The sequence below is a fragment of the Carassius auratus genome, chromosome 14, assembly GCF_003368295.1.
Source record: "Carassius auratus strain Wakin chromosome 14, ASM336829v1, whole genome shotgun sequence".
NCBI lineage: Eukaryota > Metazoa > Chordata > Actinopteri > Cypriniformes > Cyprinidae > Carassius > Carassius auratus.
In genome coordinates this window covers 10,840,190-10,854,709 of record NC_039256.1, presented here as the reverse complement: position 1 = coordinate 10,854,709, position 14,520 = coordinate 10,840,190, and the positions used below count along the sequence as shown (strand labels likewise).

Below are 14,520 nucleotides of genomic sequence, written 5' to 3'. Positions count from 1 at the left end.
TAACATATTTTGCAACTTGTATTGTATGGCACATATAACACTACATGTAACGTTATAACATGTTACAACTTTTAACATATTTTACAACTTACAATACCACCCAACACTGAAGGTAGTGTGAAAAAGTAAGCTATTTATGTTTACAAAACAATGATTTTGTATTTTTTCTATTTAAAAAAGTTTTGTGTACAGATGACAACCTTGTCAAAGCAATCCTGTTCACACGTATATGTGAAAGTGACTAAAAATGCTGTATTAAACATGCCAGGCCAGCAGCTGGCGATGTTCTTTATGCTGTATGTCTGTGCACAAACAGTAACACTATGCATCTATACACATTATTATGGATTGAATACATCAAATGAATGTCCGTGTTGCCACCGTTTTCACAAATTCCCGAAAAATAATTCGCGAAAATAGTATCTTTTTCCAAAACTTTTAAAAAAAGTTGTTTTTAGGCCCCCAAAATACCATTTTGTATAAATGAATGTGTAAATGTGCCAACACACAAAAGGTTTTCCATTGTTGAGTAAACTTGTAATGCATGTTACGTATGTTACAAGTAACGCATACTACATAAATGCTTATGCATGTGCATGTGAACCAATCAAATGTAGCATTGTTTTGTTTTACTTAAAGATTACAAAGGCACATGAATTGTAAAACCATAATGATAAATAATTTACAATACACACTGCAATTTTCCATTAAGAATAGTTGATTTTCATTTCATTGTAACTTTAATGCTTATCGAAATCATCACTTAAACAGATGGAACTTAAAAACTCAAAACACACTATGGATGTAAATGAGATTAAGTTTATAAGCATATCCCGTTTTATGAAACTCTGTACAAATCGCACATCAAACAAGCTCAAACCGCCCTGTTGCTCGGCTTCCAATCCCTTTGATTTGATGTTTTCTTACACAGATATTGTAAAGTATTACTCCATTAATTCAAGAAAGTATAAACACACGCAAACACACACACACACTCTCTCTCTCAGAGAAAGCAGCGAGTTCTCTCATACGGCTGCCTGTCTCACAGCAATTACATGATGTGCTGTAATTGCCGGTCTTTCATGCATCCTCTTCAGACATACTTCAAAGAGATCTGAACACATCCAGAGCCGCAATTAGCAAGCACAGCGCAAGCCCCAGAGAAGCAGCACGGCCGCCGCAGCGATCCCATTGTTCTCCATCTCCCTTCTCAATACACACTCACGGTCTGCAGGGGGACACCTGCGCTCCTGCAGTGCCACTGACAAACATCCTGGTCAGGCACAGCTCAAATCACCTCTGCTTTCTCTTTCTGAACATTAAATGCAGTGCAGTAGTGTGGGGGGGGCGTTACATGTACAACTTCTAATGCATGTAACACTTTACACCCAAGACCAGAAGAATGCATTAAAGTATACACTTTACTCATAACACAAGTGATTAACAAGTAACACATAATATAAATGCAGTTACACTTTATTTTAAGGTCTTTGTTACAGGGTAATTATGCATTTAAGTACTGAGTAATATTAATGAATTGCATGTACTTATTATATGGGTAGCATAAGGCTTAGGGTTACTAGCATGTAATTAAGCATCATTTATTGATATTATAATTGTAAGGACATGTATTATGTGGATCAAAGACACCTCGAAATAAAGTGTTACCATAAATGCATTTACTTGTAGCTGTTAAAAAACATAACATAGTTCTTTTGAGATCACGTCTTCACAATTGCACTTTGTTTGAATCTTTTGCAGTAGATTTTTAATGTCACAAGACGGTTTGTGCGGTTGAATCTGACCCTAAATCTCTTCTCCCGCTCTGCTTTTTCAAGTACTGTGTGTTATTTTGTTATTTAAGTTCATTTATTTACTGACAAATGCAATTTAAAAAACCTCTGACTTCATGATAATGACAGTGAGTAAAAGCAATGCAAGTTGCAAAAATGCATACACAATAAAAATGTTACATAATCAAAGGCATTTTATTGCATGACTTTTAACATTTTTGTAGTGAAGTTTGTGTGCTGCCGTGTGTGCAAACATGCTTCTCAAGAACACATGAGATGTTTTCGAGGTTTTGTTTACCTCCAAGTCAGTCTAGGGTTGACCAACTCTCAGTTTTGCTTTATTCATGGAGGGTAATAGTCAACACGATGAGAAGAATGCTTCAAAAGAACTTCAAGGTTCTTTATAAAAGCCCAAACATTCAAGAAAGCCTCTCTGCCTTCATCCATTTGTACGGGTTCAAAATGGCACAGCTGAAGGTTAAACAAAGATGATGCTCTGTGTGTGCATTTGTTGAGCGGTGTTTGTGCATTGCTGCAAACACAATGAATCATCACAGACAGAAGCACAAAAGTCTCCACAGCAACTCGTATGAAGCTTTCAGCGGGTGTAAGACTGATAGTTCTGCGTAATAGCTGCACATCATCTCTGCCCTGATATTCTACACTGAGCAAACATACACGGTACATTCACAGATGTCCAAATGACTGACAGCTGGTGATGGCCTCGGCTGTCATGACCGCATCGCAGCAGCATCCAGACAGACCACATGGTAACACACAGCTCTGCTGACACCTACAGTAAATGTTGGGGTGAACCTTCAGTTCCTCATTCACTGAGATGCTGCAGTGCACGCGTGGACTGGTATAACAGAGGAGGCTTGTGAAAGTCAGTTAGTCTTACAGAGAAGAACAGTTATACGTGGTGTTTGCTAAGGCAAGTATTTGTATTAACAACAGTAACAACATTACTACTGTTGTTTGAACTGGAGATCTGAACAAACCTCCGTGATCTTTAAAAGAATCAGGTTTGGTCACAGATGGGTCTGGCCCACCCCAAAAGGGAAAATGCAAACCAATGTCACTTCACTCCATAGGAATAGTTGAATTCATGTATTTGAAATTAGCAGACAAGATAAAATATTAAAAATGGTAATTTATGATTAATTATTCAAAATATATGTGGTCTCTAATTAAATAAAAGAAAAAAGTAGATGTTATTAAAAAATGTGCAGACGTGATAAAAAAAAACAATTTTTTTCAATAATAATTAGTAGTATTATCCCATATATTTGGTTAAAAAATAAATGAGTAGAAATCGTTAATATTATTATATTTCTACTCATTTTAAATAATTTACATTTTCGAGTCGTTTTATTTAACAGTAAGAATAATTCTTGTTAATAATATAAACATTTAATAAAATATTACATGAGTAACATTGTTGATGTTGTTATGTAAATTAAATTAGTAGAAATAAAACAATAATTATTGTTATTAAAAATATTCGATTACCATTTTAAATTTAAAGTATGAATTTGTAGAAATTATTTAATATAATGATTATGATGATGATTACTCCTTCTCCTACTATTACTACTATTGCAAAAATATTTGATTCAAAATATAATCATGAATGCTTTTTTTTTTTTTTTTTTTTTTTTTTTTTTTAAAGTTTGGAGAAACTCTCAGTGAATTCCAAATGGCATTTTTGTGCCTTAAAGGGCACTTCAGGAAGGAGTAGGGCATTCCAAGGCAAAGTGGACAACTGAATCCCTTCATGAAGGACCCTTCCAGACCCTTGTTAGTGAAGGGAACATGTGCTGGTCACTTCAGGGAAGGGATGGCCATTTAGCATCATGTGATGTTGGGTAAAAAGTTCTCGTAAAGAATTTTGAAGCGAAGTTGGGGTTAATGTTCACATCAACTTTAACAGTTTAAAAGTGAATAAGACACAATTAAACATGTTTATTTGCAGAAACCGATGAAATGCTGAATTCTGCACTGTAAAGGTAGCATTTGGTCAGTCTCTTCCAACGGAATTCCTACTGCTTCCACGAGACAATAATGCCCTACACCCTTCAAAGAACTCACTTCAAGAGCTCTGCCCTTCAAAGGAAGCAGGGCATAAGGAACACTCTCTATCGGTAAGAATTCTCTCTCTAATTACTTATTAGAGTCATCTGCATAGCAACAGGCTAACAAGCGCTGAAAACACCTTGACAACCACAGCACCCCAGCACGACGATGGCCAGGTTTACTCAGGAGCCCTTACATCATAAAACCTAGTTCCATAATAGTTCCCAAAGTGCCAAACGCCTCGCTGCCATTTAAAAGACACACTCTGAGCAGAACGTCTCTCCTTATTCAGACAGAATCTTGATTTGGTTAGAACACATCATGCACTGTGTGAAGCGCTTGTCAGAAAGGAAAGGAACGGCTGTGACACACATGAAGCAGAGCAGTCAGTGGCTTTGCACTTTGATCCCAGAATCACTGTAGTGAACAGCTGAAGAAGTGGACTTTTGAGAAGCCTTGTGAAGTTACACACACACACACATAGTGCAAAGTACACACTCGAAAGCAGCATGCAGCACAAAACAACGAAGACCACAACCGTGATGGCAAATGTTACGAAGCACTGCATCGTCAGAAACCAACGCTTTTAAAACAGGTAACAGCGTCCAAACGCTACACAGCACGAGTTTGTCGTGTGCTATTATAAACCAATGAGAGCGTGTTATATAGCAGTCAGGCACAGCCTTCTGAGAACATCAGAAATGTGTGTAGTGTAGAGAAACAGACAGGAACGCCTGGCCCCTGTCTATCTGACCTCAGTCTGAGCCCAGCCTAAACCAGCGGCTCCAGGGAGAAGTGAGGCAGGACGTGTAAAATAACAAGAGGCTCTCGTAAAGACCCCGCTCCAAGGGCTGCATCACAGTTTTGGAATATATATAGATGTATTATTTAAATTAAGCCACTTAGCAGTAAAGTGGTGTTATTTTCTTGTAGAAGAGATAATACTTCTCTTTAAACTTGCCAGAGAGCAATATGAATTGGTTGTGGTATTAGTGAGTCCTTTGCATAAAATAAAATAAAAATGCATCTTTAGTTTATTTTATTTTTTAACTGTACTATAAAATAAGATTACTGAAACAAAAGGCCACTTAAGTGTACTTAAAGAGCGTACACTTTCCTGACTGTTTTTCTTAAAGTACACTTACTGTACTTCAAGTGCCCTTTTAAATCATTGTGTTAATAATCTTTTGTCTTGGTTTAAAAAAGTACGCTTGTTTTGACGTGTTGATTTAAGTACTTGATTATCATTTTAACTGTAATGTGTTATTTGACATTTGACATTTGGGAAAAAATTATTTTAAATGTACTAAATACAGCTTCATGTGTAAAATATGTTCAAATATGTGCCACACAAGTTTCAACAGAGATTACGGTAAAGTAAATTTTAGTTTAAAAGCTTGTCAGTACAGTACATTCACAGTAATTATTAAAAATGTGGGTATAATTGTAGCAATAGCCCAAAATACACTTCATGGGTCAAAATGATCAAATTTTCTTTTATGTCAAAAATAATTAGGAAATTAAGTTAATATCATGTTCCATGAAAATACTTTGTACATTTCCTACCATAAATATGTAAAAACTTTTTGATTAGTAATATGCATTGCTAAGAACTTCATTTGGATGACTTTAAAGGTGATTTTCTCAATATTTCCTTTTTTTTTTTTTTTTTTTTTTTTTTTTGCACTCTCAGATTCCTGATTTTAAAATAGTTGTATCACGAATTGTATCAAAAATTGACATTTAAGACTTGTTTTGTAACCCAGGGTCACATTTGCCCTTTAGTCTTACTTAAGTGAGTCAAAAATAGCTTCCATATAAACTTCCAAATAAAGTCCAGCCTTTACTATACGTTTAAACTATAACAGATTTTAATTTGATTGTAAATAACATGCAATGAGTTCAATTCACACTTAAGTAGCCTATATTCTTTTTAAGTACTATTTCCATATTGTTTATGAACGTATATGCTGTGTAGAAGGCTACTTCTTTTTCACAAGGGAGTGGGGCAAGTTGTCACACAGGAAGTGGTCAAAAGTGTTCAGTGTTATTTTTCCCGTAAGAGTAGGCATGGCCATTTGTACATTTAATGTGTCTAGCTTCCAGTCTCATCCGTTTCCTGCTATTTTTAGCTGTAAAAACAGCTGGTTTTGCTGTGGTCTGTATTATTTTAATTAAGAACGGACTGGTTTGTAGCACAAACAGTTTCACTCTTTACTCAACTTTGTTACTATCATTTCTCTACAGTGGCTAATGAAGTCATTCACAGAAAACAACGTACTTCCGCCTTGAGTTTAGCCAAACATCCAATGACACCAATATTTTTGGCAGTGAATTTGTATGATGTTTTCCAACATCGTGTTCAAAACTGGCTTGAATTTCAATGTTTTGATTCTGTCCTTCCTCCAATATTGTCATATTTTTGTAAAAGCTGTTGGGTAAACAAGCAAACACAAGCGTGTTAAATCAAGGCTTCGTCTATATTATATCACAAAGTATTTGGAGTCATAAAAGGTCTGTGTGTTCAATAACTCCATGAAACAATGTTTTATAAAGACTTAGTTTCCCTTTTATTTTTAATGTTCCTTTATGAAGTTTGACATGCTGAATACTTTCTGTGCTCATGAAAACAAAATCATTTTTTTTTACTTATACAAACTTATACATCAATGATGAAAATGTTTTTATAACGTTTCTGTTTTAAAGATTTAATAGAAAATTAATAAATATCTCAATGGCAATCTGTCAATGACAAAAAGGCAGAGTTCATGGCAAAACTGTGACAAATGGACAATTATATGTTTTGTTTATGAGATAATGATGCAGACATTTCTAAGAAACCAGATTCCAAAATATAACCAGACATGTTGTACTTAAGAGAAAAAAAAAATAATCTCCAACAATTCCACGAATTCTCTTCAGAAATAAGGCCTGTGTTTCCAGACAGATCCTGTGTAGTGTTAGTTACCGGCCATGTATTTGTCTTCTTTTGTCTCTCTCTGTTTCTCTCTTCACAATCACACACACTATTAATCGCTAAAGAAGGGCAGAAGTTTATATGTAACACTGAAATAGATGTACTGTAAAGCACACACGTCTGTTGTCCAAAAGCAATAAATCAGCCTCAAAGAAGTTACTCAATGCACCATAAACATACTGAGATAATCAGCTCGCCGAAAAACCATAATAAATGGTTCCAATTCTGGAAGTCTTGGCTCTGCGGATCTGACGTTATTAAGTGTGTCTGTCTGAAAAACACGGTTTACAGAAAAGTTATTGTCTGTAAACTTGTGCAACCGAAACAACAAGCTGTTTTTAAAAGAGACGGTATTATGTAACATGTTTAAACGTTTAAGTGTTGTGAAAATGAAGTGAAAAACACAGTTCACATCCTCGATGGAGTGTGTTCGTGTGTGTGCGGGGCAGCAGGCAGATAGTTTAGCCGAGCCAGAGTTTAAGAGGCTGGTAATTATGGTTAACCACACTCACCTCGCACACTTTTATTTATAGAGCGCCTTCAGCACGGCCCTGTTTTTCACCGAAAGGGGAATTTTCATCAGATTCCTTCAGTTTTTCTCCTCAAAGTGAAACAAAAGTTATTTCAGAAGCTATGTTGCTTGCAATCCATCGCTCTGTATGTAGGGCAGTGCAGTCACAAAGTACACTGGTATGCTTTGTGTGTGATCCCTGATAGCAAACATTCAAGATCTGATGTGTATGTGACTCTCAGTGACAGTCTAGCATTTAAAAGCTATGTTTATTGCACAGCCGTGCATCAAGTGACTCCAGTCTGAATCCCAGCTCAAGGTCTCTTTTTTACTAGCAAGGATACATTAAATTGATCAAAACTAGCAGTAGAGACATTTTTAATGTTAGAAAATATATCTGAAACTTATTTTTCCAAAATTTCCTCACAAAATGCATCACTTTTCACAAAAATATTAAGCTGAATCAGTTATTTTCAATACTGATAATCAGAAATGTTTCTTAAGCAAATGATTCTGACACTGAAGACTGAAGAGTAATGGTGCTGAAAATTCAACAATATTACTGTTTATACTGCATTTTTGTTCAAATAAATGACACTTTGTTAAGCATAAGAGACTTTATTCAAACATCTAAAAAAAATTAATAAGCCCCAACTTTTGAAAACATTTTGAATACACCTTTTAAAGCTTTATCCTGTATAAAATGTTTATTTTATTTTATTTTATTTTATTTTATACATCCAGTTTTTTCTTTCTGTAATCCTGTATGGAAATGTAATGTTGCCATATATGTGATATATAATTCACGATTCATTAATAACATATATAAAATCCTCAGTAAAATGTGTATATTTACTGCTAATATACGTATATGATGATTTGTATATAGTATAATATGTAGCAACCATATCAGTCAACAATAAATATTTTATATGCAACTTCCTTATAAAATCTGTTTATATATGTTTTTGTCATTTTTTTAATACATGACTTATCTGTACAGATCTTATTATACATTAAACATATCATATATATATACACACACACACATTTTTATGTATGTGACAAATATGTCGAAAACATTGTTACCTCATATTTGTGTGGGCAACATACATGTATTAATATATAAAGTTGTTCCAATTTATAGTATGTTTTACTTCCTATGACAATATACTTGATATATGGAAATATAATATATGTACTTGTATTACATTTGTGTATGGGATAAATGAGTGAATGATACATGAATAGTCGTAATTATCATTAACATTTACACTTCAAATGCAGTGTGGTCACATGTGATTCTCAGTAGTGATTTGAGTGAACAGAACAAAACGTTTAGGACGCTGTTTACGCATATTTTTAGAGCGCCAGTGCAGATGTTTATCAGATGTTTGTAGACAAATATGACACTTAAAATAGAACATAATGCATTCCAGATGATGCTTTTATTCACAGATGTCTTGGCAAAGCATGTCTGCTTAACAGTTAGTGGGTTCAAGACGAAACTTCACCAAGCGACTCATCTCCTGCTTCTTCTTCTCTCAGCACCGTTAAAGATTCTGGTTCACATCCTCATTCCTGCCCCCGGACTGAGAGACCAAGTCAGTTCACAGCGTAAACAGCTGTGTGACTGAAAGCATGTTGAAGACCAGGGATGTGCCCTGAGGACAGGATCAATTGTCAAGAAGAGTTGGCTGGAGCTAAACTGTACCGACAGGCCTCATCAAAGAAACATGGCCGTCAGAGTGGCTCTAAATCAAAGAGTGGGGCAAACTGAAAAGTGCCTAGACGGTCATGCAACTGTCCGGCTGATCCTCAACCCGCCCTGGACACATTCACTGGAGTGGAAAACCCTCAAAGTGCCTTTTTGCCTCTCACTCACCGCTTCCAATAAAACAGGTGGAACCGTACAGGAAGTGGACCAACATTTGTTTTTTAATGAGCCACTGGTGCTTGTAAAGGATTCTTAACAGAAGAAACCTGAATATCAGAAACTGAACCATGTGCAGCACAAATGAGGGAAGTGTAAAACATAACGACAGGATATCCGGGTTTGATTGTCATGAGGGGGTGCGGTCCTCTTAGATGTGGTCTTTCATTGAGCCGTTCAAGTGACACATGCTACAAATATTAGCAGCAGATTTTGTGATCACATATGGGGTTAGATACAGTATGGGGCTTTCGTTGGCAAAGCGCCCATTCCACCCTGTTAAATCTGGACGTCTTGGTCCTGAAACCACTAAAAAACACATGAACATGGCTTTGGCTTGGGCCTCAAAGCTTAAAGGGTCTCATTCGCTATTTCATACAAATGTTCTTACTTACTGTATTTGTGAAGAAAACACCCAAAAGCAGCGCAGATTTATTAAACTCCTTCAAATGTTCATAAATCCAGAGAATGTGCACAGTTTGCAATTAGCATAATACACGCCCAAACGTCTCTATACATGGGTTTTCCTTTTTCTTAACCAGCCAGTCATTTTCAAATGCATGCTTTATATGTTTTCAAATTCGAATGAAAAGTCCAGTTCCTTCTTTGTCTTTTGTTGTTTTTTCATTACAATAGTATTTTCAATCTTCTTCTTCATATCGTTTTTAAATGCAGTGGCCAAACTTTGAGTGTTGCCACTTAGTGGACCAACAAATCAGTGCAGTCGATTCCAGGCATGTGCACGAATTACAAAGACACGTGGGAAATAGCCCTTACATATGGTTTGACCATGATGTGAATCCTGCTCAGGGGTGTGTTTTTTAGCTTATCTGCCACAATAGGATGCATTGTTTGAAAAATTTATTAGTGATTAACCAGTACTGTAGTAACATGGTTTGAACCATGCCGTTTCAAAAATATAAGACTATCATTAGTGACGTCACATGTAGGTGGAGGAGTAACTTCTGATAATTAATCAACATGAAACAGAAATAGAATGCCATTCACTTTTTAAATTATGTTAACATGCAGTATGTAACTGGCATACTGCATCATGTTAACATTAAAAAATGACTTTATTTAATGATTTCATCTCTGCCGAGCTGTCAGGAGAGTACCATGACATATGTATGAACACGTGTTGGAGACTGACACAGAAGAGAATTAAATTGTTGAATTAAGTTATTTTTGTTTTGTTTTCTATTCTCGTGGCTTCATAAAATTAATCTTGAACCACTGATGTCACATGGACTATGTTAACAATGTTCTTACGACATTTTTGGTCCTTGAATGTGGTAGTTGCATTGCTGTCTACGCATTGCTGTCATAAAAATGAAATCTCGGATTTCATCAAAAATAACTTAATTTGTGTTGAAAATGGACAAAGGTCTTATGGGTTTGGAGAGACATGAAGGTGAAAAATTAATGACAAAATTAAAATTACTGGCTAAACTAACCCTTTAAGTAAAATGTATATTTGTTACAGATGGAATTGAATATATAGTTTGTATTGAATGTTAGTTTGCTTGTTTTGCTCAAGAGCATGATGAACTTTTCGTACTAGCAAGAAATTCTGCTTCTAACCAAATGTGGACAGCTGTAGTTTCAACCACACAAGTTTGTGATGTGTTAGTAATGACAGAACGCGCGACCGTAGTTGGTTAGTGATGTTTTTTGGAAAACACACCCCTAAATGGTATGAGGATGGATTATATTTGGTGCCATGACCCGGATGGGGGTTGAGATTAGGCACGCTAGCTTTTAAACCTTACTCCCCTGACTTCAAGTGATACACTAAGGGTAATACATAAGTGCTCCTGTGGCTCATTGGTAGAGCATTGTATTTAGCAGCGCAAGGTTGTGGGTTTGATTCCCAGGGAACACGTGTTAGGTAAAAAATTTATCCTGAATGCACTGTAAGTCACTTTGGATAAAAGTGTCTGCTAAATGCATACATTATTTTTATTATTACACTACAGGCTGCAGTTTTTAGCATCCCTGTTAGCCTGTCGACCTCCTATGCCAAGTGACAGTGGTTCGAGTCCAATGTCCCATAGTTTTGAATTGGTATTCATCTGGACCTTAACACTGTGTCCTAACTACATATGATGCCGTGAACAACACAAGTTTATTCAATTGTTTTTTACTACTATTTAGCTTTTTCTAATCAAGTCCAAGATTTTTTTTTTTTTTTTGGTGGGGGGGGCACATAGCGACTGCCATAAAAGTTATACTTTTTTTTCTGTCTAAAATGACCAAACAACACCAAAGGGTTAATGATGCTAAAAAGATTTTATATTTTTGAATTTGAACTGCCAATACCTTGGCTTCACCTGCACTTGTGTATGTTAGGCCATTTAGTGTAGTGTATACGTGAGATAGACTTTACCCTCTTTAACCATCATCAGAACCACAAAACCAATCTACAAAGAGCTACTCGCAACTGATGGGAAATTTCCAACGACAAGCTTAAAAATGTCAAGCAGCTGTAGTTTCCCTGGTCCGGTGCACCTCTGGAACTCCCAGAAGCTTGATTTTGGGCGCTGACCTCTATATGACCACACGACCACCCGTCTCTCATCGACTGCACCAGTGTCCACAGAAAGAGAAAACTCTGTCGCTCTTCTTGACACGACTGCAGCTGAGAGAGGTTTTTAGCACTGTCCAAAGAAATACTTGAGGTTAGAAGAGTAAGCACAGAAACCACTAACAACAAATAGACAAGAGGCAGTCTGTCTGTGTCAATACAGTACACACCACACTTCTGAAACTACAGGAGAGAGAGCTCAAACCGTGAAAGCTAAGGGTAGAGGCGAAGAAAGGAAAAACAGAGGGAAAATAGTCATGAGGACAAGCAAAAGAGCAAATTATAAGAATTTGTTGAATTTGGGTTTTAGGGTAAAACATGGGTTAAAAACTGCCATGCATATATATATATATATATATGTGTGTGTGTGTGTGTGTGTGCTCTTGTTTTTGTGACATATCAGGACACAACTCTGTATACACATGGGTATGACACAGGTTTTACAAGGAGAGGGTGACTTATGAGGACATAACCCATGTCCCCATTTTTCAAAACGCTTAAAAATCATAAAGAATGAGTTTTTTTGAGAAAGTAAAAATGCTCAAAGTTTCCTGTGAGGATTAGGGTTAGGTGTAGTGTTGGTGTAGGGCCATAGAATATACAGTTTTTACATTATAAAAAACATTACACCTATGGGATGAACACACTTTACACAAAAACAAACGTGTGTGTGTGTGTGTGTAAAAATATATATATATATATATATATATATATATATATATATAAACAGGAAATGGCAGAAAGTAAATTCGGGGAGTGGACTTGTTACTGACGGAGCAAAACCTGAACTCACATTACCTGTATAAACACCATTTAATTTCATTAACAGCAAATAAATTAAAGTTATTTACTGACGCTTTTTACTGAATTATCAATGTATGTAGTAATAGATAAACACACAAACTATCATCTCTTGGGTAATAAAAATGTCTGGCTTTCATCAGATTAACATGTCCTGAGTTTGTCCTTCTTGTGTCCATTTCACAGCTGATGCAAATATTGACTGAGCTGTCTTTTTGGCTTGCCATAAGTGACTGTGGCTTTTCAATTCTCCTCTTGTTGTTTCTTGCAGAAAGCTTGAGGTGAAATGGACCCTGCGGCGGAGCCATGGCTCGCATCCATACGGCGGTCCATACGTGTGATGACGGGCTCCGTGGATGCAGTCTGAGTGGGGGCCAGAGAGGAGGTTCAGCCTGGGTCTCGTGTGTTTGTTGTTCAGGGCTTGGCTCCACAGAGGCTGGTGGTCAGACAGAGACCTGGGTCATACCTGGACTGTTCTCTGCCAGTGACCGGAGCCGTCTGCCCCCGAGGGGCTCTTCTTGAAACCACACACATGACTAATAGCTCTGAGCTTTAGGAGGCTTTGTGGAACTTTAGTGTGAAGAGCAGCTGACCTCAAAGAGATGGTGAGAGCCAGAGACGCTTTCTCAATCACTTCTTTTCAGAAGAAACAGACCAACTGTACCAAGACCCTGGAGAGGAACCAGCTCCAAAACAGCCCTCGTACACTCTCATTATCTGACGAACCTGATGCTGAAATCCTTATGGATACCACAAGGACACGCACGAGACTACAGCTCTCGTTTTGTTCAACTCTGTTGGTTTAAAGGGTCTCTGTGTTTGACAAAAGAAAAACATGGAAACAAGACAGTTGAAAAGAGCTGTGTTCCTCTTTTGATCCTCCTGCTCTGCGAGAAGGAAAAGAAAGCGACCACCAGTCAGCCTCGTTTCCAATCCTCCCAGATTAGAGCTCCCTGTTTTAAACGTCTTATTATTCCAGTCTCTTTGTCCCAGTCCCCCTTCCCTAATTAGCGCCTGTTCTCTTTCATTCCCAGTCGTGTCTTGTTTCCACCTGTGACATAAAGAAAAAGTGTGGAAAAAAAGAGAAAAGAATGGTGGAATGAAGATGAGAAAGGCAAAGCGCTTGGCCCCACAACGCTAGAGCGGAGGGGAGGATGAAGGAGCTTGTCATGTCTCATCTGTGCTTGGATCCAGAGACACGCAGCATGGAAACACACACAGACTTGCGCTTCTGTGCGACGCCGATGCCTTTGAAAGAAGAAAGCGATGTGGAGAAATGAAACGGGGAGGGAGAGAGAAGCTCAGGTTTCGGTGCAGTGTTGGGGATTTCATTGTGACCCATATTTGTCCCGGTGTATAATTCAAACACAGAGGTATCTTAATGAGTCTCTAATTTCTGTAAGGGAATCAGAAATGCATAAAGTACCTTTAAAGTCAGCAAAGTCTAAATAATTTACTCTATTTACTTCCTTTTGTGACCGTGTACAATACATTTCTGCATGTTACTCCACAGAAAAACAAAATATATAATTCTTTTAATTACCGGCTGACGTCACCAAGCCTTTTTATTTTTCTACACCTTCCCTCCAACCACCTGTCATTTAGAAATCACTTTTCACAGTCCAATCATTTAATGATGAATGAAATCATGTCATCATCTGTTTCAGAGAGAAATATATAACATGTATTATGGCAGTAAATTCGGTTGGTTTTTAGAGCCATATAAGCTGTGTGGGCTAATGATAAATGTTAACTTACAGACAAATAGCTATTGTTTGTTGTATAATTTGCTTGCGCCTAACAGAGGGTTAGGTTTAGAACTGGACTGTCATGGGTTTTTTT

At 36.9% G+C, this 14,520-nt stretch overlaps 1 long non-coding RNA gene across 1 annotated transcript; it reads left to right on the top strand.

Annotated features, from left to right (window-relative positions):
• The first annotated feature begins 4,106 nt into the window (after window positions 1–4,106).
• On the top strand, window positions 4,107–13,499 carry LOC113113597 (uncharacterized). The gene is made up of 2 exons (XR_003293610.1): window positions 4,107–4,464; window positions 12,950–13,499. It is a non-coding gene; the product is annotated as an uncharacterized LOC113113597 (long non-coding RNA).
• The last annotated feature ends 1,021 nt before the right edge of the window (window positions 13,500–14,520 follow it).